The sequence below is a fragment of the Lagopus muta genome, chromosome 2 (assembly GCF_023343835.1).
Source record: "Lagopus muta isolate bLagMut1 chromosome 2, bLagMut1 primary, whole genome shotgun sequence".
In the NCBI taxonomy this organism is placed as follows: domain Eukaryota; kingdom Metazoa; phylum Chordata; class Aves; order Galliformes; family Phasianidae; genus Lagopus; species Lagopus muta.
In genome coordinates this window covers 80,410,001-80,437,823 of record NC_064434.1, presented here as the reverse complement: position 1 = coordinate 80,437,823, position 27,823 = coordinate 80,410,001, and the positions used below count along the sequence as shown (strand labels likewise).

The window sequence follows — 27,823 nt, the reverse complement described above, 5'->3', positions numbered from 1 at the left end:
TTCCCAGTGTCATGAGACAGTGGGATCAGGGGAATGTCTTTGCAAACCAGTTGACTTGAGGTGCATGTACACTATGCCTGCACAAGGTGGGAATGCAACCTGTGTGTGCTCCAGAGCCAGGTTTCAGCTGTTGTGAAAGCAATGCTGTGGACAGCAGGTCTAAAATTAATCTTTCATTTTGCATTTCGACTCAAAAAGCTCTCCTTGAACAGCTCCCTGCAAAGATGAACCCTGCATTTAACTGCCACTGAGTTTTTAAATTGTTTTTTTTCCAAATGGGGTAGTCAAGCTCCCAAAGCACAGAGCTGCATCTGAGACGTTACCCATAGAAACTAAGCTCCGGTTTTGGTTAAAATAGCACAATAACCGCTTGTTTTCTGGTCAGTCGAATGATACAGCAGATCAGGACTTTCATCCTTATTCCTGCAGAAAAAGGAAATAGGCGGTAGAGAATGGCTGTTTACTATGATGTGCATGATTAATACCATAAATCTTTCATGTGGGGCTGCCGGGTGAAATGAACGAGTGTTATCACAACAAATTGGAAGGAGCGGGTGGCTGCATGCTCATGTTTGGTAATCAGGCCTGAAACGCAAAGTAAAAGGAGAAATTAGCCGAAGGTAACGGTGGTTATCAAAGCTCTCTGTGCCATTTGCTAAGCCTTGGCAGAGCTGACGTGCTGCATTTTGCAGATCACAATGAGCATATGTACCTACTTGTGGCTGATGGTAGTTCCAAGTGGCCAGCAGCAGTGCGTGTGCTACTTGACAAACAGTTCTGCTTCTCGGATTATTGTGGAGACATCCCCAAGTATGTTTGCAGCATATGGCTTGCTTAAGGAGACTTTGGATAAGAGACACCCGATAAGACACAGCAGATCAGCTGCGTATTGCTCGGCTCCCGGGGGTTAGCAGGGTGTGCAGTACAGGCACAGAAAAGAACAGTGGAGGGAAATGGGGAGTCCCGCAATACAGCATTGCAGTCTTCTTTGTGTTGCGTGGGTCAGCAGCACCCAGAGACGCGTGGGAAAGCTCCAGCTCAGCTAACTGTAAATGGTGTTTTAATTTAGGAATTGCACTTGATTATTTCAGGGCAAGTTTAGAAGAAGCGAGTGAGGAGGTGGGGGAAGGAAACCTCAGTGCGAGCTCCTTGCTGGTTAGGCCTAAATAAAAGCTTTGCAGAAAGAGGAAGCAGAGGAAGGTGCTAAAAAGTATTATGATCTGCTTGAACATATAGACAGGAAAATGAGAAGGAAATGTGTCTAGCTATTGCTAGATTTAAAAAGAGAGAAAAGAAATTGATGCTGTTGACGGTGTGTAAATTCTAGGAGTGAGCATATTTCTCTGTTTCATTGCCCTCCTGGTAATACCAGTGACATTGTTGCTGTTGGAAATGAGGGATTGAAGAGTGAGTGAGAAGCACAGTCCTCAACAGGTGGGAACCGTGTTGGAATAGAATCATACATCTCCCAGAGGGTGAGAGCTGGAGCTGTAGGGCCATGGAAAGCAGGATGCTCTTAGCACCCCTTTGCAAGAAACAGGGGAATCTGAAGCACTTCTTGCATGTATATTCCTATACCATTTTTTTCAAGTTTCATGAGGAAGAATTGTTTTTGCCTGTAGAAAACAGTTGTAGTAACACTGAGGCTGGAGCCCAAATCCCAGGATGCAATGGCTTGTGATTAAGAGGCTCTCTTGCTGAACTAACATTTTGGATTTTTATTTTTTTTCTTTACCATGTTGACTGATCTAGTTTAAGACATTCTAATTAGTTGTTGCAGTATATTTGGCTGATTGCATTTTTGTTGATACAAGGTGTAGTGGAAATGCTAAGTCACAGCTTGAACCGGTGATTGAGCACCTGGTGGGAAGGCAGGACCAACGGGGGGAGCTCAGGTGCATGCAATGTCCCTGAGTGACCAGAAGGGGTTAAACCAGGATACTCCCCTTCCCAGACCTCATTTAAGAGTTGGCTGCGAAGATAAGGGTGTTTTGCTGGAGATCCTTGTGTACCTGTGTGAAGAAGGTAAGTACCTTCTTTCCTTTATTTCTGTGGCTGTTGTAGTTGAGCAAATCCTCGCTTGCTGCAGCCTTGGGCCTTGCTGCTCTATTGTCTTTGCTGCGCTTTCCATTGTGTTAAGCAAGGGCTTATTTTTGAATGTTTTGTCACACCTCCTTGCCTTACTGGTATTGATGGCTTTCTACCCATTAGCCCAGAAGGAAATAATGCAGCCAAGAGAACAAGCAGGCAGCCGTTGTGCCTAAGCAGGAGTCTGAGGAACTGATGGCTGAGCTTACTCCAGTCTCTGTCACTGGTTGGCTGGGAGGAATGGTTGTGTTTCTTCAGAGCTCCTCTATGAATGCAAAAGTTAGAAGGAAAAATAAAATCTTGGAGGAGCTACTGATATCTATCTTGGCTATGGTTTTTGGTTCTGCTGTACTACTCATGTAGTTGGTATTTCAGTTCTTAGTGAAAGGAGCTGAATGTAGATGTGCTGTTGTTCTGGTGAAAATGCTGGCCTGAAATGATGCACATAATAACTTGTCTCTGTCAGTCTTTGTGGGGGATTTTTTTGTTGTCTTTTTCCAAGTTTATTTCAAGATTTTGCTAGAAGACAAGTATGTTAAAATAAATACAACAAACATTAAAACAAAACAAAAGATGTCATGTCTGTTAGTTTCTCCCCATGTGAATGGGAGGTGGTGCCATGTGTTTTCCTCAGATGTCTTGAAGGTGATTTCAGTGGAGCCACAGAGAAGCAATTTCAGTTTCTATGCAGCATCTTATCTTAGTAGTTCAGAAGTTTCTAGGGATATGACTTTATTTTTTATTTTTGCTTTCCCATCAGCATTACGTTTTTAATTGAGTTTTTTGCAGTCACGTGGCGGCTTCCACTTGGATGCATTGGTGAGCATCACTTCTTTGATGGCTGGCTGCTGTGTTTACCAGGCTGCTTCCACTCCCAAGTAGCACTGAGCTACTTACAGCAAGGTGCTGCTGGAAAGCCTATGTGTGAATCTACTTTGTAAAGCAGTAAGATGCTTGCTTTGTGCAAATGGAGTGCAATGCCTCAGGACCTGGGCTAACTGCATGCAATGCTTCTGAAGAGCCAAGCTCTATAGTCAGGATTGTCTGGATCTGATGGTTTCTCTAGAGGAATTTCTTGTTTCTCTGGTCTTGAAAAGTGTCTGGACAGTTTGATTTCAAAACCCACTACTCTGAAGGGCTTGGATTGTGCTTATGGTTACTCCAGAGTGCACTAACTCTTATACTTGATCTGTAGCTCCACTCTCAGTGAGTTATGCCTCTGCTTTCATTGGTTGATATTGGAATGATGGGAAAAAACAATTTTTCCTACTCCCGAAGTTTTTGACTGTTTCCTATAGTAGCTGATATTAAAGTATCCTTTCCTACAGGCTGCAGACTTACCACTCTTGAGACTTGCTGTCTCTGAGTGAATTGAGAGCAGCTGGTAAGAGTAGATTTTTCTACCCTTCGCTCTGGGAAAGGAGGAATTTTTCCTTTCCATGGCTTAATTGCATTATATTTGACTGAGACCATTTTGCTTATCTTTGTCACCTGTGTTTTTACCTAGCTCTTCTGCTGGCCTTGGAAAGCGCATCTAAAAGAAAGAGACATAAATAGAAGTAGTGTTCGGGATATCATTCAGCTTTGGAGATGTGTGCCTCGTAGTGGGGAGTCTGTGTTCCTTTGTTCCTGCCGTCTTTCCCTCTGCCTTCAGGCTTTCCTTGGTTCCTGGTGTTCCACCTTCAGAATCCTAGCTGTATTCACTTTGCCTAAAATATGTGTTTGAATAGTAAAAGCTATATTGAAAGGACACATTATAAGCTTAGTTTAAATACACATGTTGGCTCTGTGAGAGAGTGCTTTGCAAAGAAAGTCTAACTGTATGCTTTTGCACATAAAATGAGCGTGCAATTAAAAGATCTTCAACAGAAGAAAGCCCTTTTCTCCTGCTTCCTGGAATGCAAATGCTGGCATGCTTCTGCATTAGGATTTGTTGCAAGGGAAAACCAAACAGCAGTGAAATCATGCTGGCATTGCCTTTATACAGAGCCAAAGGACCAATGGCAAATAGCAGCTGGAAGCCTGGTTTGATCTTTCTATATGATTAAGTTGCAGGTATGGTGCTGGTGAGAAGGTACTTTCCTGAACTCCTTTCACAAAGGATTTGAGCATTTTTGAATAAACTGTTTTCCATCTCTGGTGTTTATGGCAGTCCTTCAGGACTGGCACTCTGTGGGTTGCTGTGGTATAGTGTTTTCAGGAAGGCATGAGGCTGCTTGGCGTTGTAGGTTCTTCTCCTGCCTCTGCTTCTTTCTTTAGTCTTTATTTTCAGAACACTTTATGTGCTGTGGAAGCTGCCTCCAGGCCTCTGAAGTTGCTGTGGGTCTAGGCTGCTTCTACCAACTGTACACATCATATTTGTTACTCTAGGAGAAATATCTGAAAAGAATCCAGGCATAATGTGTTTTGGTTCTGCAGCTGAATATTTCAGAGAAGATGGACTTTTTTCCGCTGTGTCAGTTTTTCCCCTTTCTTTCCTGTTAATCTCACTATGATTATTCATACATGTTTGAAATTAAATGAATCATCCCACTGTGGTGAGAACCTTACCTGGAGGTCAGCAGTGAGCTGGGATTCAAGGGCCGGTTCCTGGGTATCTCAGGGGCGATGTGAGACCTGACCGTCGGGTCAGATGATCTTAGTGGTCTTTTCCAACCTTAATGATTCTGTAATTCTACTATGTAAAGTGAGGCAGGGTTGACAGCCTCCAAGGCTGCTTCTGTAGCCCCACTAATGTTCTCTGCTCTTGCGTTTTCTCTTCTGGTCTGAATGGTCGTCACTGTTTCCATTTTAGGAGCAAAAGTGAAAGAGTGACTTTTTGGCTGTTTTGTTTTTCCTGTCAAGTTGCTTTTCAGATTCCTGGTGCTTCTGTCACTCTGGTTTCCTTCCTGTTTAGAGACATCTGATGTCTCATGAAGCTAACATCTTCATCTTCTGTGTAGCTTCTTGCATGTGGAATCTGTCCTTAACATCTTTAACTTCCACAAAACAAAGGCTGAGGAAGACCTGTCTTCTCCTCTTGTATTCTTATCCCAAACTTGCATTTTGAATGTGCCTTTCAGCTTTTCAACAGGTTTGGCTAAATGGGCATCTCTGCCTTCTCCGGTTGCATGAGTGGTTCCTGGGGAAGCAGATAGATTCCCAGATAATTTGTCCATCTTCCCATCACTCTCTAGGAAAAAATCTAGTTCTACATGTTCCACTGCTTGTGTTTTCTGGGTTAGTGCATCTCCTGGAGTGATACCCTTTCCGGTGTGAGTACCACTTGGGCCAAACTGTTCATCAGCCCAGTGCAGACACTGAAAGGAAGCCAAAAAATGCTACTTCTCCATGTTCCAGGATAGAATCCCTCCAGGCGCTATACTTGCCAAGATGGAAAGAGAATGCTGTACTCCCATGGTACTCCTGTGCTTAGAGCACACGTCACTGCTGGATCAGTGTTTTGCTGTTTCCTCATTAGTGTAGAATTACCATACTTCTACAACATCTGGAAATGGTTAGGCTGAATAGAGATGAGTTCAGCCTCCTTTACATCACAGATGAGGGGGTCATGCAATTCTTTTCTAGTTAAATTGGAAGGAAAGAAAGGTCACCGTACAGTCTCTCAGGAGCAGGTCTCTTTCTAGAGCTGATCTATTCATCCTCTCCAGTACTTGGTGGCTCTTCTCAAGGAGTATGCATGTCCACAGACTCTACAGGGATGTGTCTTAGGTGAGCAGTATGGTTGTACATATTATAACAAATCCATTGTTCATCCATCTTGGGAGAACTGCTTTCATATCTCTGATAATCTGTTAGATTCCCTTGGAATTCCTGGCTGTAGGAAGTTGTGACATTTTGTGTTGTTCTGGGAGCTCTGTGGCCACTGCCCAAGAAACATGAAATTTGTTTTTTATGGTAGTCAAATGGAAGCAGTAAAGATCAGCACTATATGCAGGAGTGAGAAAATCCAAATTTTTTTTTAAAGGAAAAATGATAACTTAAAGATCTGCTGGTTGGAAGGGACCTCTAGAGTAATCTAGTCCAGTTGTCTGCTGCAAGCAGGGCTAAGCCTGAGGTTAGATCCAACTATAAAATTAAGACAGGTTGCTTGGGTTGTTCTCCAACTACATTTCGAGCATATCTAAGGATAGGGGTTCCATGAGCTCTTTGTTCCCCTCTGCTGGTGTTTGACAAACCAGAGGATGAAGGGTTTTTTTTTATGGCTAATGGGAGTTTCCTGTGTTTCTAAAGTGCTTTGATTAACCCTGCTGTAATTAGCACAGCACAGTTCTGGTGTAGCCTGTCACAAAGACAAACAGAAAAATGGAAGATGCACTGGTAGACATCTCTACACTTTCCATTTTATATGCAGCATACTCATAGGATCATTAATGTTGGAAAGTTCAACTAGGTGATCTAGAGATCCTTATCTCCACCATGCCCTCTAACCATCTCCCTCAGTGCCACGTCCATGTGGTTCTTGGAGTCGTCATGACTCCTCCACCTCCCTGGGCAGCCTGTTCCAATGCCTCACCACTCTCTCTGAGAAGCTTTTCCTAATATCCAAGCTGATCTCCAGTAATGGCCATAATTAGTATTTTTCTGTGAAAACAACAAAAAAGATTAAACAAGCATGGAATTAGAGATGGTGCAAAATATCAGTAAACCTGCTGCCCACATACGACGGGAAAAAATCCTTTGTGTGTTTATAATTAGATGTGTTCCTATGTAATAGGAATATTATATATGTGTATTATACACACAAACACATTCTGCAGCGAGTTGATTGAGGTACCCCGTTCCAGTTTTCTTGATAGGAAAGCAGGGAGTGTCCAGCAAGTGTCCTGCCTTGTGCGACTTGTCAGCGTGAGCTGGTTGCATCCCCGGGGCATAGCAACAAATGACTGGGTAGGAAGAAAGACGTGTGGTTTCTCAGAATGCTTTGTAAAGGGAACTTCAGGTCCTGTTCAGACTGTTTAGTTCAAAGACACTGGCGGTGTGCTAATGCGACAAGGGGACCTCATCTCACGTTGGATGCCCCAGGGTTTCTTTACACTTTGAGTTCTCCACGGGTGCCCGGTTGGCAGCTTTGCTTCACAGCATGAAATACTGGAGCAGGAAGCTGAAGATCTGGTTTTGCTTTCTCTTTTCATTTGACACAATTGTAGGTGGCATGGAGAATGGAAATCTAGGGTGGGAAGTAGGCTTTATTTTACTCCCACTGAATTTTATCTGGGCAATGTGCCCTATCTGAACAGTTGGCTTGGTAGGATTTTTATTTCCTAACATGCTTAGTATCTGTTCTTTGCCTCTGTGTCTCCCTCTCTGTAGAACTATTTCCAGATTAGAATGAATAGGCATGTGAAAAGGGACTAGAGAGATGGGAAGGCCTATGTGTCCTGGTGTCAAAAACACAGCTCTGACTCTGTGTGAGAGGCATCCCCTTTACTGGTTGCTTGCTGGTGAAGTCTTTCAAAGAAGAAAGGAGACTTCTAGTATCTGTCTCACCCTCAATGCATCTGATATTTGGCCCAGGTGGTGATTCACATCTCTTGCCACAAACAGCTGAAGAAAATAACTCTGCTCCAGTTTTATTATTATTTTTGTTGTTGTTTTTAAATTTCCAATGTGAAAACCTCGCTGCTGACCTCCTGGGTTTTCTGAAAAGGAGTGCAGTGCGTAGCCAGTCCATGCTCATGCTTTGCACATCCCCTAAATGGTTTGCATATGGGTTTTTTTGAGAGTATGGGGGGGGAGTATGTATGTATGTGCAAATCTTAGTGCTGCTCTTGAGCTGTCTCCTCTGAGGGAGTGGCAGTGCTGCAGCTTCAGTAGAAAATATTAATGCATGTAAACATTTTTCTAAAGGCATTACATCTTCCTGCACGTACTTTATTATTTTCCCACAAATCTGACTAGATGTGATAGATAGGTAACCAGGGAGCAAGGCTGGGGAAGCGTGCTAGAGAGGGAAGGAGGGAAACGGGAGTGAAATAAACACAAGCCTGCTGTAATTCAAAACAAGGCAAAATCAGATTGTGTGCTTTGGCTAATTTTCTTATTCAGGTATTGATCCAATGGCTGCTCCAGAGTCTATTAGCAGTCAGCCAGTGAAAATATTTCCCATCGGGGGCTCTGACCTGAGACGGGGGTGAATCTATAGCAATTTGTTCAAACAGAGGAAAGCTTTTTCCTCTGATTTGTATTCCAATTTGCACAATATACAGAGGGGGGCCCTGTTGTGGGGGTTTGCGGGTTGGCGCTTGTCAAGTGGGAATCAAGCTTGCGCCAGGCAACTTGGCTGAACAAAATGCCTGATTAAACTCTGGGCTGGGCACCCTCTGTCTGTCTCTTTGGGTTATCTGAGAGCTTTGCAGGCTGGTGTGTCAAGGGCAGTGAGACAGCTCTTTGCATCCTCTTGGTAGGGAGGTGTTCTTGTGCCATTATGATATATTCATTTGTACATGCATTCTGCTCTGTAGGTTACTGAATTTTTATGGTTTTCAGTATGGACCAATTGGGCTTACAGCTGGCTTGACCATCATATCCCCTGCTGGAGAAGAACAGTGTGGATTTTGCAACTCTCAAGTGAAGAGTCCACTGCAGGAGCTCCTTGGATCACAGTGCTTTATTGGGGTTTGACAAAAATTGCCTGATAACAAGCCTTGGGACCCAGCTTCCACACAAAGATTCCATCCCCCTAAAGACATGGCGCTCATCTTCTTATTCCTCTCCCCATTGGTTTCCTGTTATGTTGCTGTTTTGGCAGTTATCCAGACAAGGGAACTATTTTGAGATCCTTGGGATCAGTGCTTGCACCTATCAAGAGCTACTGAAAGTTTCAATAGCAATAGAAAAACCTGACAAGGTTAGCAAGGCTTGTTTCCACTGCCTGTTGAGTCACCAGCAGGTCTAATGCCAATTGCTTTCTGATGGTCCCTGTGCCACTTGGAAGACAGGTGGGATTTAGCCCACTGGTACAGCTGTGGTTGGAGATGTGGGGAGCTAATTTGGAAAGCCCTGATTTACACAATCTATGTGTTCTGTATCTGAGAGACTGGAAAAATACTTGGTTGACTTGACACACATCATTCTGAAATATGTAAGAATTGGAGGAGGTCTCTAAACATCAGCTGACCTATATATGGCATATATATGGCATATGTTGGGCTTGCATACTAGTTTGTGGTACTGTGCTGCCTGTTTTCCAGTACTTGCCTGAATACAGGAGCCTAACATGCAAGAATTCTTCATGCAAAGAGGCAGGAGAGATATGCTTTCCTTCGCAAAACAAAGAATAGGGAGAGTCATGGGGTGAGTTTATTCTGTCTGCTGTTCTTAGCCTTTGAAATTGGCTGGAATTCTCCTCAGCCTTGTTGTACTTGCTTTAATTTAGTGATGGTCATAGGAACTCTATAAGGAAGAGAGAGGATAGGAAGGAATAAATAAATTAGCACCTTAAATTTTAAGTCCGTTCAGTTTTTAGACCACAAGCTTATTTTTGACTTGGCCATAACTTTCAGGGAGCAGGTCTGAATCCTGAGGAGAGCACTAACTCCAGCACTGGGAGAGAGTGCAAAACTTTATGGGATTTTTAAAGCAGCCAAGCAGAGGTCCCTGCAGTCAATAGCATGAGTGGAGTGTGTGTGGGAATGATGACAACAGCACTTTGTAATATTTAGGGGAGTATTTAATGGTATCAGGGCTGTGGAGCATGCTGTTGCTGCTTTTATGGTTAGCAGAGGGCTTGTTAAAGTGCTGGAGGGAAGCACAGCACAGGGCAGGCTCCTCTGTTGGGGCACTGGCTTCTGGGGAAGGGGTTCCTCAATCCCATGCCCATTTCCTTCCTGAGGGAAGCTCCGTTCCTCTAGCTTGCAGCATTGCTTCTAGACAGCAGAGCAAGTCCAGTGCCAGGCTGCCAGAGCAAAGCAAGCGAGACATGGGGCAATTAAAATCCAAGGTGCCAGTTCCTTGATATGCACCATTGATTGGCTCCCATTGGGTGATGGATTTTAAGCCTTTCACACCAACTAATTGATCCAGTTCCTGCCTTAAGAGTGAACAGTTCCCAGTGCTTCAGCAGAAAGAAGAATAACTCATGCGATGGAGTTGCCAAACTGTGGGTCCTTTATGTTGGTTTGGATGTGCTGCCCTTTCACTCTGCTACCTGCTTCTGGGGCTGTGGCTGTAGGAGGGAGCTGGACTGTTCCTGTGCTCTGCAGAGCTGGGTCCTGCAGCAAAGAAAGCAAGCTATTGTGCTGAGATGGATCTATGCTGGTGTTGAGCTGTGTCCTGCTCCCATGGGGATGCTGTGCAGTTCACCATGAAGCAGGCCAGCAGGAGGAGACTGCTGGAGCAAGAGCACAATAGCAGGAGGACTATTAGTGCTGCTTTGGCTTGCTTCTAGGGAGAGAATGCTATGGGTGACTGTCCCACCCAGGAAAGTGGAAGGGAGGGACTGAAGCAAGCTGTTTCCTTCAATTGATGTTTAAAGCTTTATAGCACAATTGTAGAGAAACAGCTTGGAAAATGATACTGAGAAAGTACACAAGATATCTGTTGAAACCCAGCATGTCCCTGATGCACAGCAGTCTGTGACAAGTCCCAGAACCACAGTCTACTGTGCTGTTAAGCAAGACTGGAACAGTATGTTTCTCCCAGCGACTGTACCAGGCTCCTGTCTGGTTCAGGACTCTGGAAAAACAGCATCCATTTCTCTCCTCCATCTCTGTTGATGTGTATTGCTGTGTTCCCCTTAGCATCTTGCAAAGTCTATTTTTTCTTTTTTTTTTTTTTTTTTTTTTTTGCTAGGTAATTATACTGGCAGGGTTAGTTTCTTGAGATGTGAATTATATTCCTTGCAGAGCTCACACACATCTGCCTATGTGTGTGACTCCTGCCCACATTGCTGGGGCTCAGTGTGACTCAGGAGGGGAGGAACTACTCCATCCAGCATCTTCTCCAGCTGTGAATCTCATGCTTCACAAGCCTAAGAGCATGGGTAAGCTCCAAGGGCTGCATCTCCCTCTAATCTGAGGCTGATGCTGTGAAGAAGGAGCAAATCTCAGCTGGCCCTCACTGCTACCCCATTCCAAGTTAAGGATGTGTTTGTGTGCAGTGGAGGAGACCAATGGGAGCAGCTTTGCTGGGCAGATGAGCACTGTCTGAGGCAGCAGCGGAGTATGCAGTGCTGTCTTGCTGGTACATTGCAAAGGACTAAAGCTTTTGGGCTCCCAGCTTTACTGCTTTCTCATTCTTCACAGCTTTGCACCACCAGCCCTTCCTCACAGCTGCAGAAAATCTGCCTGCTGGGGTCTCTAACTCATACATTTTAGTGAGAACCAGTGTAACCATATTTACTCAGCAGCACTATTGCCACTGTCACGTATGCAAGGATGCTGTGAGCCCTCAGCCATTTATTGCTCCTTTCTACCCTGGTGAAGTAGGGCTGTAAGCATCCTGGGCAGTGCTGTGGGTCCGGAGCGCAGGATACAGCAGTTGCTCCCTGGTTTGGGAAAAGATGGAAGCATCTCTCAGTGCTTGAGTAGCATAGATGGAGGTAAATGGCAAAATGCTGTCTTGCTTGCTGCACTGGTGTGAATATCTGGTATTGTGGTTGTTTTTGGATGTGACTTGTTACCTAGAGACCACCTCCTTCCCCCCCCCCCCCCCCAAAAAAAAAAAAAAAACATACCATGGGCTTGTTGTTCTTTTCCGGGTTTTATGATTGCAGGAGGGTTTTAGTGTCTGGTGTGAGATCATATATAATGTTCCTCTTTCTCCTGCCCTGTTCAAGTGATGTTTGATGCTGCAATGCACCATTAAGCTGGTACCAGGCTCTGTCCCCACATGAATGCATTTCTGTGGCAAGCAGACTGACTGTGGGAGAGACAGACCGTGAAACAGCCTACATGTGCTTAGTTTTATGAGGAAGGAAGGAGCCTGCGAAGGGAGAAGAGGTGAACAGTAACCTCTAGTGTGAAGGTTCTAGCTCAAGCAGTGAGTAGGTTATTGCAGGTTGCGTGTTCTGTAGCCTGAAACCTGCTATTGGGGAGGTTATGTAGCAGGCTCTGTGCTTTCCCTGGTGCAAGATCCGCCTCCCACGTTCTGCCCTGTTGGAATAATGGGAGGGTGGTGCTGGCAGTCACTGTGGTACAAAGCCTCCCCAGCTGGCTTTCATGGCTATGCTGGCTCCAGGTCTGTCATTCAGGGTTTGCTCTGCTGCTGCATCAGATTCCCCTTGTTTCCTTCAGGAGACTGAGGGGCTCTACACGTTGGACAGTTTTGAACTTGCAGTTGGTGTGGGCAGTGACATTTGTGAGCGCTCCCAGTGCAAGAGAACAGAGGCTGTGTCCTGCAAAGGAAGCAGGTTTTAGATGACAACATCTTGTTTGAGTGATCTTAAATCATCTGTAGGACTCTGGGCTGACCTTTGGATCTGCTGTGGGCTGGCGCTGCGAACATGGTGAGGCTTCTCATGCTGCTGGAAAGGTATGAGGCTCTGGGAGAAAGGGTGTCAATGCTTGTCCTGTCTCAGGACTTTGTCCTTCCTTCTCCATCAGACTCTCCCAGCTGCCAGGCACCTGCTTAGTCAAGCACAACCTCTTGCCCTCAGAAGCTCAGCAAGAACACAAAGGAAAATAAAGCCAAAGAAAGGCAGGAGCATCCCTGCTTCCCAGGGATGCTTATATCAAGGTGCCAAGACCTACTAGTGAGAATACGTATCTGTGACCTTCTGTTGCTCCTGTCAGGCACTTCACAGTCCTCAACGTGACACCGACTAAGTTACAAAGCCATATCTCAGCAGGCGACAGCTGCTCCTGCTGTCTTTCTCACTCTTTCTGTCTGGCAACAGGATCTCCTTAAATACATCATTGCATTTGCACTGTGACAAGCAAAGCTTGCAGAGTAAAGTCAAACAGCTTGATGTGAAGCTCAGGTTCAACTCTTAGATGGGGATTGTAGTGCTGTGTACACATCGTTCCCTTTGCATTTTGCCCAGGAGCAATGGAGTAGCAATAAAAATATCCCTTAGGCAGCAATTCTTATGGCATTAGTCTCTAGCCTGGCTGGAAATGTCCTGATCTGCAATGTTTCTGGCCCAAGGTAATTTAGCAAAAGCTCATGATTGCATTGAGCTATAGCCACCTTCGAGCTTTGCTCAGTAAGGGAGTGTTTGTGGAATCTCAAAGACTTCATTATCTTGGAGTTTGCAGGATTTTTATCTAAAGTTATGTGGGCTGGAAATCTTGCATGCCCAGACACCTGAGATCACAAAATCAATTTTGCCGTCTATTAAATAGGTGTAATTCCCATCGACTGCAGTGGATGTTACAGTTTTGCAGCGGAAGGTGGAATTGGATCCATATGTATTAGAGACAGAAAACCCATCACCAGTTTCCTCTTTTTCCAAGGTCAGTGCAAGACTCTTCCGAGGTGTTTGTGACCAGCACTTCCCCCAGTTTGCGGTGGACTGGAAATAACTCCCACCACACTGCTTTACCATTAAGAACGGACATGTGACTGAGAGTGTAAAGCCAAGCCTGCTGCAACCGTTTCCTATTTTTGTGCATGTTTTTAAATGTTTTAGTCTGTGACACTTTTATTTTTCTGTAGACTTGGGGATTTTTTTTTTTTTAATTGGATTATAACAAGCTCTAAAAACAATGAAATTAATTCCTCCTGGCAGAGCTCCTCATTGCTTTGTTACTGTTTCTGGGCAGACTGGAGCAGAAGGGCAGCAGCCTTGTGTTTATTTGTTCACAGGTGCTTGCTAGGTTGGAGGTGGAAAAGGGCCAGCCTGGCATTGCTGGCAGCATTCTATGAGCGATGTTTTAGCCATGACTTGTTCCCGTATGGACATTGTGTGAGCTGCAGGCAGCTGTGTGGTGTTTCAGACCCAAGTGGGAGTCAGGCTGTCCTTTAATGCAAACCAGATTTGGCTTGGATGCTTCTCACGGCTTGTGAAATGCTAGGGAAGCTTCAGCACAATGGTGTGCCAGAGCTAGTGAGATGAAAGGCTTTTGCTGCTTTGGTAATTCACGTTTTCTTTCCTGGTCTCTTGTTGCTGTGACAGCAGGCCTGCTAGGAATCATACTGACACACATTTTGAAGATATAGCATTTTGGACAGAAAGCCAAAAGGCTTCAGCCTGTTCACTTCCAGCTGCCTGGTCCCAAACATGGTGCTGGTGCTCTCAGGATGAGACCCAGCTGTTACTGGGATGGGACCCAAGCCCTGTGCTCTCCTCCAGGTGGAGATGAGACTCTGCTGCCCTAACCTACCCAGCACCTGCAGTGAAGGAGGGATAGAAGTTGATCCTGAGTAACCATGGGCTGGCAAGCAGAAGAGCTGGTGAAGAGCCTTACTTGGCTCAGTGGAGTTAGATCAAGTCCTTTGCCACTGCCTGGGGACAGGAGGACCCAGAACTGTGCAGCAAGCCTGCTGTTCTTCCATGGGTGATTTGCGAAGCATTCTTGAGGTGGCACATATGGAATATTCTGAAACACATTTGGCTGCAGTTGGACAGTAGTCTATACTTCATTGAGGATTTGCTATGGGGATTCTAAGAATTTGGTGCAGTTCAAGGACTGAAAACCTGCATGTTCCAAAGTTAGAGGTCATCTACATGATGTGAAACATTATGACCATTGTGACCTCTTTAGTGCATTACTATAATGTAGTTGACAGCTACATTGGTGTATATCCTGTCTTCCTTTGTCCTCCAAACTGCTTCTCAAAGAACAGTGTTTACTGTGAGATCAAATGCACACCTGTACCCCTTGGAAAGGCACAGAAAACTCAGTTGCTGATTGCTTGTGATCATTAAAGTACACAACTTTTTTGTTCCCTTCCATGAGCTCTGTCTAAATTCCAACTTGGGTAATAATATTCTGCTTCCCTAATTCCCTCTAAAGCTGCAAATCAGTTTAGATTGCTTTTTCTTTTCTAGCCTGAGCCCTGTTAACTAGCTATGTTCCCCCTCTGAGGAAGATGCACTTCATTGCTTATAGAAGCAGCCTATTCCATCACTTGGGTATTTATAAAGTCTTTTTGATGTGACAAATGACTGTAAAATGTGAGAAGTGACTTCTCACAGCTGGGGTGTCTGACATCCCCCTGGTGAGGCAAGCTGCAGAAGGAGCTTCTCCTTCACCTCTTGTTCTGTGGCACCTATAGCTGCCCTGCACACTTTGAATGAGAGCAGCATGCTGGGCAGCAGTGCAGATAGGAAAGGAATGGTGCTCATCTTTCAGTGGTGGAAATGCCACTTGGAGTAACAAGCTGCAGAGGAGATAAGATAAAGACTGTATAGTGAAGGTGAGTGTGGTGGGCATGACATGGAAAATTGTGAACAAGGAGGTTAAGACAGATGTGACATGATGAGAGATCAGACTTCCTTGCTGTGTGCCTTCAAGTCACAAACAAAAGTAAACCAACCTTGCTGCAAGATGGGTGCTTTAGGTGCTGCTTTTCCACTCTGTCTTAACCTCCTTGTTTGTGGGCACAACTCAGGATGCTTGTCAGGACAAGCTTCTTGATTCAAAAATGTCTCTTTTTAAAGGGAATCGTATTAAAGATTGATCAGGCTCAATACTGTGGGCTGTAGGGAAGACTTGAATATGATGACCTGGCAGGTACTGCAGGACTCCTGTCTGTAATGTGTGTGGTTGCCGGAGCTCTTTCTGTAGCTCTTCCGAGTTTTGCTGCTGATCCATTTTCCTTTGGAAAGTGTATGCACACGTGCAGGGTAAAACCAGTAACACTTTTCTCTTTGCAGTAAACCAAGCACCATGAGAAGCCCTGTGGACAAATGCAGAAAGAGTAAAGTCTGATTAACAGTTTTCCAAAATGTCTGTGTTCCTGTTTACAGCTGGCAACATCCGTTTGATTTCTGAGTCTTGCAGCCTGTGTGCATGAAGGCAGAATAGCCTTGTCTGTGCCACCCAGTACCAGGGCATGTGTCTAGAAACACAGATATACAATGCATCTGGAGCGTTTTTTGTTTGTTCAGTGAGCTATGAGGTAGTATCTGCATTTGCTGTGATGGGCAGAAGACTGGTACTCAAGAACCTAAAGCAACTGCTTGCGGTTTCCCTTCTTTGATCATAATTGTTATCCAAGGAACTCTCTGTAGGCCTCTCCATCTCCGTTTCCCATGGATGTAACTGCACTGCTAAACACTAGTGTAGCCACATTTCTATGATTTAGCAGAAAGCTGGACTGGCTGCAGTGTTGCATGTTGAATGTGGCTGTTTGGAGGGGACTGTCACTGCTTTGTGATTACCATATACTTGGTGTTTTCCAGCCCAGCTCTTGGGTGTACTTTTGCTCTTTGCCCCTCATTTATTTGCTTGAAGAGGTGCTGAGCGCTCATTCAGCCTTTAGCTTCTCCACTCAGACTGTCCTTAAATGAAGCATCATCCATCCTGTTATGATGAATATCATTTTCTTCAGCTTACAGTGCATAAGCGGTGGCCTTATACTGTTTCCTAAAGAGTGGTAGATTTTATGGCTATTGGCATGGGAGCTGTTTAAGCATTAGACCTTCAGTGATGGACTCCTTATCACAGTCATGGAGGCAGTATGCAAAGCTGGACCTGGGTTGGAAACAAAACATACTCATTTTTGGACTTTTGTATCGTTCAGTTACTGTCATTAGTTCTGTAACTTATTGATTGAAGGATAAGTGATCCCATCTTGAGCTGAAGGCTTTGGAAAAACAAAGCAGTAGTGTGCTTTCAAGGACTTAGAGGAGGGGAAGAACCACAGCTGACCCTATGGAAGGTTTGTGGGCTCAAGCAACCAACAGGTTACTTGGGCTGCTGTGGGAGACAATAGACTCAATTATTCTCATATGGAAGAAATATAACGCGGTTGGCATCTATCCCACAGAGCCACTGAGCTACTGTTTTTTGGTGTGTGGGATCAGTAGCTGCCTGTGCACTGGAGGGCCTTGAATCCTGCACATCTTTGGATAAAGCAGTAGCTCCTTCAGGAATTAAGAAATACTTTACTCCTCCAAGCTAGTAAATGGAGACCAGGGACTTGGGATATTTGGGGCTGAGGCCCTGTGCATGAGTTCACATGGTTGTTTTGTTGTTGTTGGTTTTTTTCTTTTCCCAAATCTGTTTTCCTACCTGATTGTGGAGTCATTAAAAAAAAAAAAAAGAGTGCACCTGATTTCTCTCTATCTAATCAGTTCCTACAGCACCAGTTGCTGTTGCAGAAGTTGTGGGGCTCAGAGCCATCCTGCTTCAGATGTTTGGTATTGCATTTAAGAATTCCAAACATGAGATTTTCTAGGGTGCTTGAGTATTAGTTACCCAAAATCAGCTTTAATGTTAATGCAGTTTTCACAAAGAAAAGGAAAACGCTCGGCGTTCTCTTCTAGACTGATGGTATTTGGTTTAATTAACAGAGAGCAGGCTGTCCCCACATGCATCCAGCTCCACCTCCTCATCCTTCCTATCAGTATCAGCCTAGATTTGTTTTTAATTACATTTTATTAAGTGTTGCACAGAACAGTAAAACCGACATCAGATTACTGAGGATATTAATCCTCTGTACTTCTGTAGCACGTTCTGTCCAATGACACAGGATTGTTTCACAAACATCAATTACAAAGCTTCATAACCCCCCTGTGAGGAAGGTAATAGCCACAATAATACTTAGCACTTATACTGTGCCTTGCATCTTCAAAAAGCTGTATAAACAAGCTTTAAAGTACCCTGCATGGCAAAGTAGGATAATCAGTCAAACGACAGAGAGGGAGAGAAAGGTGTACCTAGAGGACAATGTGCTTGCCCAGGGTCTCGCATCAAAACAAATACCAGCTGAAGTAGATTCTCAGTTTGTGTTTCTTTCTTTTTTTTTTTTTTTTTTTTTTTTTTTTTTTTTGCTTGTGTTATAGTTGAGCAGTGATATATAGGAGTGGTAGAGCATTGAAGACCATGAGCTGAAGAGCATTAGGTTGATCTACCTGAGCATAGAATATAGGGTACTATATCTCCTAGGTAAAGTTGGGGTAGTTTGGCTGAATAACTTTGTGGCTAACAGCGTCCTGAAGAGCCATTTGCAATCAATGCTCAGTGGTCACTGGTGGTTTGGATCATTTCTGCTATTGCAAGTGAAAACCTTTATTATTGTATTTAACCAGTAGCTCCCCAGATACTTGAGCTGCTTCATTGTCCTTGGCAAGGCAGCAACAGGAAAAACATGACTAGGAATTAAACTTTTTTTCCTCACCTGTTTTAGGATGTGATCAAGCAAGGAGATAAGGCTGAAGGCTGAGTGACTATACTGTGTGACTGAGGGTCTCCTTTCTGCTTGGGTAGACATGATTATGTTTGTTGGTCTGGACAAGAGGAGTGGCCTGGTTGCACCCACTAGGGTGTAGGTACAAGGCAGGGCTTCTCTCTTCCCTGCTGACTGGAAAGTTTGCTTTCCTCCTGTCCCCTACAGAATCAAGGGACTGCTTTGTTCTCCATGGGGTGGGCTGCCAAAGGCCTGGGAGTACTTTAAATAAAACTACATTTCTTAGTTAAGTCAAGAGAACATCAAGTGAAGCTGAGGATAAGTAATTTTAAAATATGCTGAGGTCTTAGCCTGCTGTAGCTTCGCCTAAATATAGGCCAAAGCTTTTCTCTTGCAGAAGAGAGTCTGAGAACAAAAGTCTTTTAAGGGCTTTCCTTTTCAGACACACATCCTCTTGGAGGCTGATGTCTGTCAGCATTTCAGTCTCTCGGAGCTTTATTTCCTTGGTGTCAAAGATCATCTTGCTTCCTTTGCAAGGCTGTCAGCAAGACCCCGGCTGCTTTGATATGGTTGTGTTCATCCCTGAATTCCCTGTTGTACAAGCGTTCAACAATGTTTGCACAAATGCAGGATCTCAGGCAGGGAATTAATCTCTGTCCTTACCCCCCGTGCAGCCAGCCAGCCAACTGGGAAATTATTTTAAATACTATCCCATGTGCATTAGTGCTTCCTCATTTCCCTCTGCAAATCTCTGGTGTTTCAGATGATCTTTTGACTTTGCACAGATGTGAAGTAATCAATTCATAACCCTGCATTGTGGAATTCCTGCCTCCAAAGTTCATTGCTATCAGTCTCTCACCAGGGAGCTGCTATGCCAGCATCAGCCTGCTTTGCTTCTCCTTGCCTGTAGTTGGGCTTTTTTTTTTTTTTTTTGCCAAATTCTTTGCTAGTCTGTTTTCCATCTAATCCCTTCTTTTCTTAATCACTCCTTGTAAAGAGATGCTGTTTGAGGGAGTGTGTGCCAGGAGGTTGGCAATACCAGAGCTACTCTCATTTTGCAAGGGCTGGGGAATGCTTCTGAGACCAACAGCTGGCACTTGTAGTCAAGGAGAGCACATCCCCTTCCCAGGAACAGCCTGGCAGTACTGTGTTAGGCAACCTTGGGCACGTCCATAGAGCACTGTGTCTGTGCAGGGAACAGCTGCAGGTACAAAGGGGATGACAGAAGGCGACAGCAGACAACTGCATGCTGAAGAAGCTTAATTTTGTTTCTGAGCATTTCTGAAAATGCTACTGATCTGTGGGGCCTCTACTCCTCCATCAGCTCCGATGTCCCTTGAGGAGCAACATGTAGAACACTGGGCTGAGGAGTGTCTGCCTTGGAGAAGCAATGTGGCCAGATGTGCTGCACAGCTGGAAAGGAGCGGATGGATAATCCATTAAAGGGAAACACTGCAAACTGTTTGTTGCAGTGTCAAGAATATTTCAGCATGTGGCAGATGTGGAGTGACAGAAAATGTTCCCTGCGTGCAGAGAGTCTGACAGAAGGGGGGGAGGGGTTCCTCCACGTTCTGCCAAAGCAATGGTAGGGGATGCCCCGAGTGTGAGATTCTCTTCTAGCACTTGCGTGTGAGGGGAGTAGCAGTTCCTATGTCAAAACTTCTGCACTTTAAAATCAGTCACAAAAGCGCCTTGGGCTGACTCTGCTCCGTGCACCACTGCCCTCTCCTGTGTGCATGGGGGGATGCTGGCTGTGCAGAAGTCTGTGCTGCACACCTCTGTCCCTTCTGGGCAGGGTGACCAGCATTCTGCCCTTCCCATGGCTCTGGTGTCCCCAGGTGCAGGTGGGTCACCCCTCACCACTGTTTTTCAGGTAGCAGTTCTGCTGCTGAGGACAAACAGAACTTTGCACACGTTAGGAATTTGATTTCAGTTCTACGTGAAAAATGCTTCTTAACCTTTACAGAATTGCAGCACTTAATCCTCGCTGGAAGAATGAAAGTCAATTGGTCCAATGTAAGATGATTTTTTTCTAAGTGTCCTCTGTAAGGAATTTAGTTTTTGTTAGTATTTTTATTTGTCAGGAATTAACTAAATAATGTAGAGCGCATGCTCTTCAAACATGGCATGTAATTGAAATTCATTGGCAACTTATGCCTAGGCTAAATTTGAAGAAAATAGGTTCTGATTAAACTAAGTTATTAACGGTTACTAGATCTAATTATTGTGACTATGTGGTTCTGCTCTGGGTCAGGTGGGACATCATTATCTCAAACTCAAACAAATTCACTACTTAAAATGAGAGCTAATCAAGAGGAGAGATCTGAGCACTTAAAGCACCCTAAATAGTACCAATTCTTTCTGTGGTGATGCCATTAAACAGCATCGTCATGACTAAGACACATTATTTTCATAGGCTAAAGATGACACAAAGCTGAGGCTTAAAAATATCGTGGATTTTTCCTCAACCCTTGGCATAATGAAGAGAGGAGAAAAATAAGTGTAGAAACCTTTATTTCACTGGTATAATCTTCAATGAATTTTCTGGGTTAGAACTTTTGCCTCAAGGAGTAATTGCCAGATTTCTATGCTGTCTGTATCTCTTCAATTCACAGTATGTGTTTCTTTCATTTAACTCTGTTTTCACCTGGCTGTGGGTCTTGCAGTGGCACATCTGAATACTTCTACATCTGTCTGCACTTTGTTACCCAGCATGCTGCTGCCGGTAGTGGCACTTATAGGGAAGTGCCTTCCATCCCCTCTTTCCTTCCCTTCTGCCTTTATCATTAGAAGGGGGACAAAACAAAGGGCTAACAAAGATAAATTCATTCTACTAATCAAATTCTCCAAACCACTGCTATGGGTTGGTTACTTTCCCAATGAGAGTGGGAGAAATTTTCCCTGAACTATTCCTTCCTATTCCCTAGAAAAATGCCAAAGAACTTGGACAAGAGCATTTTAAATGGCATCTCTCTAGGACTCCTTTGTTGCCTATTTTGCTGTATCTAATTAAAAGAGAAAAGTCTTTTAATATTTAAGCACCATTAACTCGGCTGAATTATTAAATGCCAATTTGCATTATGTGCATAAACGAATCAATAAGCAAAGAGAATAAAACAATGGAGGTGGCTGGGGTTAGAGGGATGTCAGCTCCTCTTATCAGAGCCAGTGGGAATTGCTGGCTTGTCTGCCAGGTTGTGGCTATTAATTATTGGTACTTGAGAGCGAAAGAACCGGGGACTTTCTAGTCCTCTTCACACTAACGGCGCTGCAGGGGTGTGGAGGATGCTGTCAAGATAAAACATTGCTGGGCTTGATTTCCAGGGTGTCATGCAGCCTCAGTTGACTCAACTTTGCTGAAAATCTGCTGTTGTTTCCTTTCTATGTTCGCTGTCTTCCTTGGGTGTGGAGCTGAGCTACTACACTTGCTTCCCTTCTCTCCAGGTTGTTTTGCATGCTGGCAGTAGTCTTTGGTCTTGAGTTTCCTGTGCTGACAAGAAGAGACGTGGGAAAAAAATCCAGTGGAAAGCGGTTTTTCTTGAACAAGCTCCTCCGAGTTGCATGAGAGGTTCCTCGTCTTCCTGGAAGTGTGGACTTAGTGCTGTGCTAGGCAACCATGGAGGCTACAGGCTGGTGCTTCACAAGGTGCCAGGCTGGAATTAGGGATGCAACTGATGGGTGCCAAGTTTTGACCTTCCTCTGTGGTCCTGGCATTACTGCCAAGACAGAGCTGAGCTCTGTATGCGGCTGCTCATCCCCATGGGGGGGACTTTGCTTCTGCTTTGCTTCTGATAGCCTGGGAAGACTGTGTGCCTCTACTGCTCAGTGCAGAGCTTCACACAGAGATAAGGCCTTGCTGCATACCACTTTTCATAGCAAAATTGGATTCTTTTAGATACCTGAACTAAAGTTAGCCTTTGTACTTCCAGCTCTTTCTAACTATGGGGAAGAACAAAGCTGTCTCAGTGAAACTGTATTTCATTGTCTCTCCAGCTTCTCTTATCCTCTCACTCCTGCAGTGATTTCCCCCAGCCCTGCTCTGTTCCTTTTGCTTTCCATAGAGGCTGGGTAAAGCAGCAGGTAAACACGGCCATTTGTTGAATCTTTCCCGTGTAGAGTCAATGTTTGCATTGTTGTCATGATGTGATTGCCCTCATGTCCTCAGCTTCCTCTGAGCAAGCTCACTGGGCTCTGGAGCAGCTCAGCTATGACAGGTGAGGGTTTAGCACAGACTCAGGGCCTGAGTATTTACTTGGCTCCTCAGATGGGCTTTGCGCTTTGCACCAAGCTCTGTGCCTTGGCAGAAGCTCTTCTGACAGAGGTGGAAATGGTCCAGTTGTCAGCAAACTCTGCAGGAGAGCCTGAGCCCTGCCCTAGGGCCTGGCTCTGCTTCACCCCACTATCATGTGCCTATCCACTGGGGTCAGCGGTCCCCAGTGTGAGATGGCCCCTGTGGCTCTCCATATAGCAATGAATCTTCTCTTCAAACAGCTCTCCTCTGCCTGCCCTTCTGATGCTCTCCATATCCCAGTTTCCACCTCAGCACTCTCTTATTTTTCTGGTTTGAGAGCCGCAGCCATTGTCTGATGCTTTTTTTTTCCTTTTGATATGAAAAGTAGTTACTCATTGATTAGAGGTCGTGCACCTTTGCTCCCAAAGTAGTTGACAGATTAGCAAATTGACATATCTTAGCCCTTTGGAAGAGATGAAGAGTCTGTATTGTGCTCTCCTTTCATCTCTGGTGTTAAATAGTCTAGTAATTAAACTACAGCTGAGTTTCAAAGTATGCTGGTTTATAGATCTGTGTATTTGAATCTCTGTTGAAAAGTCACTGTTGTACCAAAGTGACTTAGAATATAAAAAGGGAAAGGATGTAGAGTAAGCAGTGTCAGTGGTGACTTTGGGAACTAGTTGATCTTGAATTTAGGGAAAAGAGGAGAGGATCTAAATTCATTTGATTGCAAAGGTTCTTACCAGCAGATCCTGGGGATATCACCCATGGACTGCGAAGCTGCAGCATCTCTATGGAAGGCATTTTTCTAGTAGGAATGTGACTGTGTACCTTCAGAGCATAGGAAAAGAGAAATGAGAATAGGGAGCAGAAAGCATGAGATGTATGGAGCACAGCTGACTCCTGTCTGCATCCAGTCTCATCTCAGCTCTTCTGCTGGCTGGGTGCTCAGAAGCTGCCTGGAACACAGAGGTGAGAGGTGTGCTGGAAGCTGAGAGTATGAGCAATGTCTCTATTTCTGCAGCCCTCTGTTTTCTGATGAGACTGCCTCATTTTTTTTGAGTATTTTACCAGCTGACAAACAAGTCAATCTCTCTGTGGTCCCTAGAAAAGAGGATGCTTGATTTCTCCTCCAAGCTGCTTGCCTCGTCTGTTTTACCCTAAAATGCTTATGAGCATGAAGTAGCAACCAGACAAGAAATGGGTTCTGAAAGTGTAATGTTTTGAGCACTCAGCCTGCCAGGATCTCCTTGCCTGAGTGTGGCTCTGTGGCTCATTGGGTTTTGCAGCAAGATTTAGAAATACGACACAGGCTTTGAAGCTGGTACAGTGGGAAGTGGGTTGGGGAAAATGGTCTCTTCTATGACTGTCATGAGGCATGCTTATTTTATAAATTTCCTGACCAAACCTGGAATCTCCCAGGATGGTATTACTCAGGTACAGCACGGGCTGTGATTGCTACCATATCTGGAGCCCCAAATGGTTTGAAGGCAACCTGCCTCATATTGCTGACACTAAGTTATCTGTACAAATTCCCTTCAGGCTCAAGTTAGGTAGTGATGCAGAGTTCATGCTGGTGTAATGTTGCGTGTGTAACATCTATCACTTAATACCTGTCAAACAAAACACTTGGATTTTTACTCTGCAGCTCAATACTTTGCAGATAGGTGGATCTGTGTAAGAAAGTTTGGGGAACACCATTGGGAATTAATGATCTGTTACAGGCAGGGGAATTGGGAACGAAGGAGTTACTGATGATCTAGTGGCTCTGATGCTTCAATAAAGTACACACTACCCTCCTTCATTTTAGATCGAACAAAGACCTCAGAAGCATCTCCTGCAGTCACTGGGGAGTGTACCTGTTGTTCATAATATCTCACATGGTTTTGTTGCTGATGTTTTTCTAAAAGAAACAAAATTATACAGATGCTTCAAGGAAGTGGCATCGTTTTAGGAGGAAGTTATTTTAAGACCATGCAAATCATCTGGCTGAGCTTTACAAAAGGGAACTCTGTTTTTGGATATGCAATCAGCCAGAGTTGTAAAGACTGCCTTGGCCAAGTTTCACACTCTATGAATGTTTTCCCAAATTCTGTGATTTATGTTCTTCCTATCAAAAATTATATTCTTCCCTTTATGCTCAAGAGTGCGGTGAATTGTTACATAGGATTAGGCATGGTTGCTTTGCATATCTCAGAAGTGGTTGTGTTTTTGTTGTGGGTGGACTGATGTTTGTGTTCTAATCATGGTAAGGAGCCAGGCATTTTGCTGCTGAAATATGACAGGTTCCCTGCTGCAAATTTAGGCCAAAAGTCCAGTAAGCAGATTTTTTATTTTTAAGTATGTATGCTTTGCACTGCCATGAGAATGCTGATACACAGGGAGCAAGAGAGTTTCAATAATGATCTATCTTACTTGGGGCTGTAATCCTTAGTGTCAGCATGCCATTAGGGTTTCCTGGAGGTTTTTGCATTAGGGAAGCCTTTGGTGTGGCTGAGTCACCTGGGCAGCAAACTGTTAGCAGAGCTGGCAGGAGGAGCTTCAAGGGAGAAGCATTAAGCTTATGGAGACTACGTGCTGAAGGCAGTGCTGGAGGTGTGCGAGATGGCTCGGAGCAAGGAGTGGGAGACCTGAGAGCATGGTGTGCTTTTCTCCTTGTAGCTACTCTAGGGGCTTCTGTTCCAGCCTCCCAGGGCAGGCTGTGTGGAGACATCAGGTACCTGAGCTCCTTTACACCTGTCTGCTGACACTGCTTCTCCCTCTGCCACTGTGCTGGCCTGAACTGCTTATAGGTATGGGCAGTCTTTATTCAGCCATTAATATGCTATTGATCCACAGCCCTCTTGACAGTGTTAATGGACACTGATTGTGTATTATTATTTCCATAATCAGCCTCAAGCTGGAGTGAATTTTCCTTTTCAAACAGCCCATCAATATCATGTCCAGCACTGTGGGCTGGAGCAGGCTTGGTTAATTTGTATTGTCGGAAGTTTTGGCAGAGCCTGTGGTCTTCATCCACAGTGGAGCAATCAGTGAGACCAGCTGAATAGCAATGGACCCTACAACAACCCAGCTGCCAACCCTCTCCTGAGCGGGCATAGGCAGGATGTTCTGTTGTTGTGCAGGTAGTAACCTGACAAGGTTTAACAAGAAGTGGAGTCTCGCACCCGGGGAGGAATAACCAGATGCATCAGCATAGATAAGAGCGTAACCTGCTGGAGGTGAGTTGTGTGGAGATGGACCTTGGTGCCCTGGTGGACAACAGGTTGGCCATAAGTCAGCAATGTGCCCTTGTGGCCAAGCAGGCCAGTGGTATTCTAGGGTTCATTAAAAACAGAGTGACCATCAGGTTGAGGAAGTCCCCCTCTAGTCTGCCCTGGTGAGGCCATATTTAGAAAACTGTGTCCCGTTCTGGGTTCCTCCGTTCAAAAAAGACAGGGATCTCCTAGAAGAAGTCCAGCAGAGGACCATGAAGATGATAAAGGGCCTGGAGCATCTCTGCATGAGGACAGGCTGAGTAACCTAGGGCTGTTCAGCCTAGGGAAAAGATGGCTGGGAGGGGATCTGATTAATGTTTATAAATATCTAAAAGGAGGTGGGAGGAAAATGGATGAGGCCAGGCTCTTCTCTGTGGTGCGTAGCAGTAGGACAAGGAGTAATGGTTTAAAACTTGAACATAAGATGTTCCATACTAACATGTATGTAAACTTTATGGTAAGGTTGATGGGGCGCTGGAACAGAGAGGTTGTGGAGTCTCCTTTGGAAATGTTCAAGACCCATCTGGATGCCTACTGGTAGGGTATCTGTTTTAGCAGGGGGCTTGGACATTGTGATTTCTTGAGGTTCCTTCCAACCCCTTTGATTCTCAGAGGCCTTTATGTTTGCATCTGCCTCCTCTTTGAGCAGAGTTGTGCACTGAATAAACAGAATGGATAAAACACTGAAGCAGTGACTTTGAGGCCTGAGAGAGACTCCCTCTGTACTGTAGCACCTGTAACAGTGCCATGGGGCAGTGTTACCTGTGGGTGGTCCTATTGAGAGTGGCTATTCAGCCACTAATGGCTGAGGGAGATTTGTATTCAATTCCATGCGCTCCTTAAACATCTTTTACCTCTTTCCAGAAACTCTCTTCAAGATGCACCTCTTACATGCCACTTGCTTTGGACTGGAATGGTGAGGGGAAAATGCCAGAAGGTTCTTGAGGGTTTTCAGCAGCAGATTAGCAACCAATGCCTCCCAGCAGTGCTCCCTTGTAGCTGAGAAATGGAAGTCCATGGCTTCTTTGCCTAGAGCTTCTTGGGCTTAGCTGGGTTCTGTCAAACCTTGCCTGGAGGCAGCCAGGGGATTGCATTCCTGTGCAGATGAAGGCATTGATGGAAGGCACAGCCTTCTGGTGCAGCCACCTGGAGGGCTTGGCTACAGGAAACATGACTGCAGAAAGCCTGCAACACTGGTAGACTGTCTGGGAAGAGGATACAGACTGAAGCAGGAATTCAGCTATTCCTCTTTTCTCTTTGTTCTGCTGCAGCAGATCTGTTCTCAAGGGACACTCCTCTTATTTCTCCCTAAAATTTAGAATATGTAATAAACTGATAGAGACCTAAGAATGCCATTGCCTATTTGTCTTCTTGCTTTTTCCCTCTCTCTCTGCCCTCCTTGAGCTATAGATTTTCATTTGGCTCCTGGCAATGCAGAATCTGCGTCTTACCCTCTCTGAGAAGGACTTCTCATCATTACCATCGCAGAGATAGGTGATCTCAGGTTCAAAAAGATGAAGTGGCTAGGCCTGTGAATCAAATGCACGTTACTCAGTCCTCTCCAAAAAACAGTTCTTTCCTTTTCTACTTTTTAATGATATTAGCAACCTCTAAGCACCAAGAGTGTCATAAACTTTCCAGATTATAGTAATAATAACATTGTACAGTACATTGCACTGGGAATAAAATTATCTTACCCACTCCAATTTCCTTTTGTTTTAATGTGTGAATATATCAAATGAAAGCGTAGTAGGAAGTCTCGATGCAGGGGCCAAATGTGTTGCAAGCCAGCTCTTTCTGAAAGAAGAGCTTAATGCTGCAGGTTGAGAGCTTGAATTTTGCATTGTAAAGTGTCTGGCTTCGAATATTTGGTTGGCTCAGTTTCTCTGGAGCGCTTTGTGCAGTTCTGCTCTAAAACGCTTAGTAGGACAGGTTGTATCTGCAAAACTCATTCCTTGTGGGGCTCCTCTGTGAATGGCTGAGATTCTTTCTCCGTCTCCAGCACTTG

General features: G+C 44.7%; 1 protein-coding gene and 1 long non-coding RNA gene across 4 annotated transcripts in view; both read left to right on the top strand.

Annotated features, from left to right (window-relative positions):
- Positions 1 to 27,823, top strand: part of MDGA1 (MAM domain containing glycosylphosphatidylinositol anchor 1) — a 128,906-nt gene that overhangs the window by 9,575 nt on the left and 91,508 nt on the right. The gene's annotated exons all lie outside the window — the stretch shown is intronic.
- Positions 1,990 to 27,116, top strand: LOC125688951 (uncharacterized). Its single transcript, XR_007374975.1, has 4 exons — positions 1,990 to 2,025; positions 25,684 to 25,779; positions 26,278 to 26,352; positions 26,680 to 27,116. It is a non-coding gene; the product is annotated as an uncharacterized LOC125688951 (long non-coding RNA).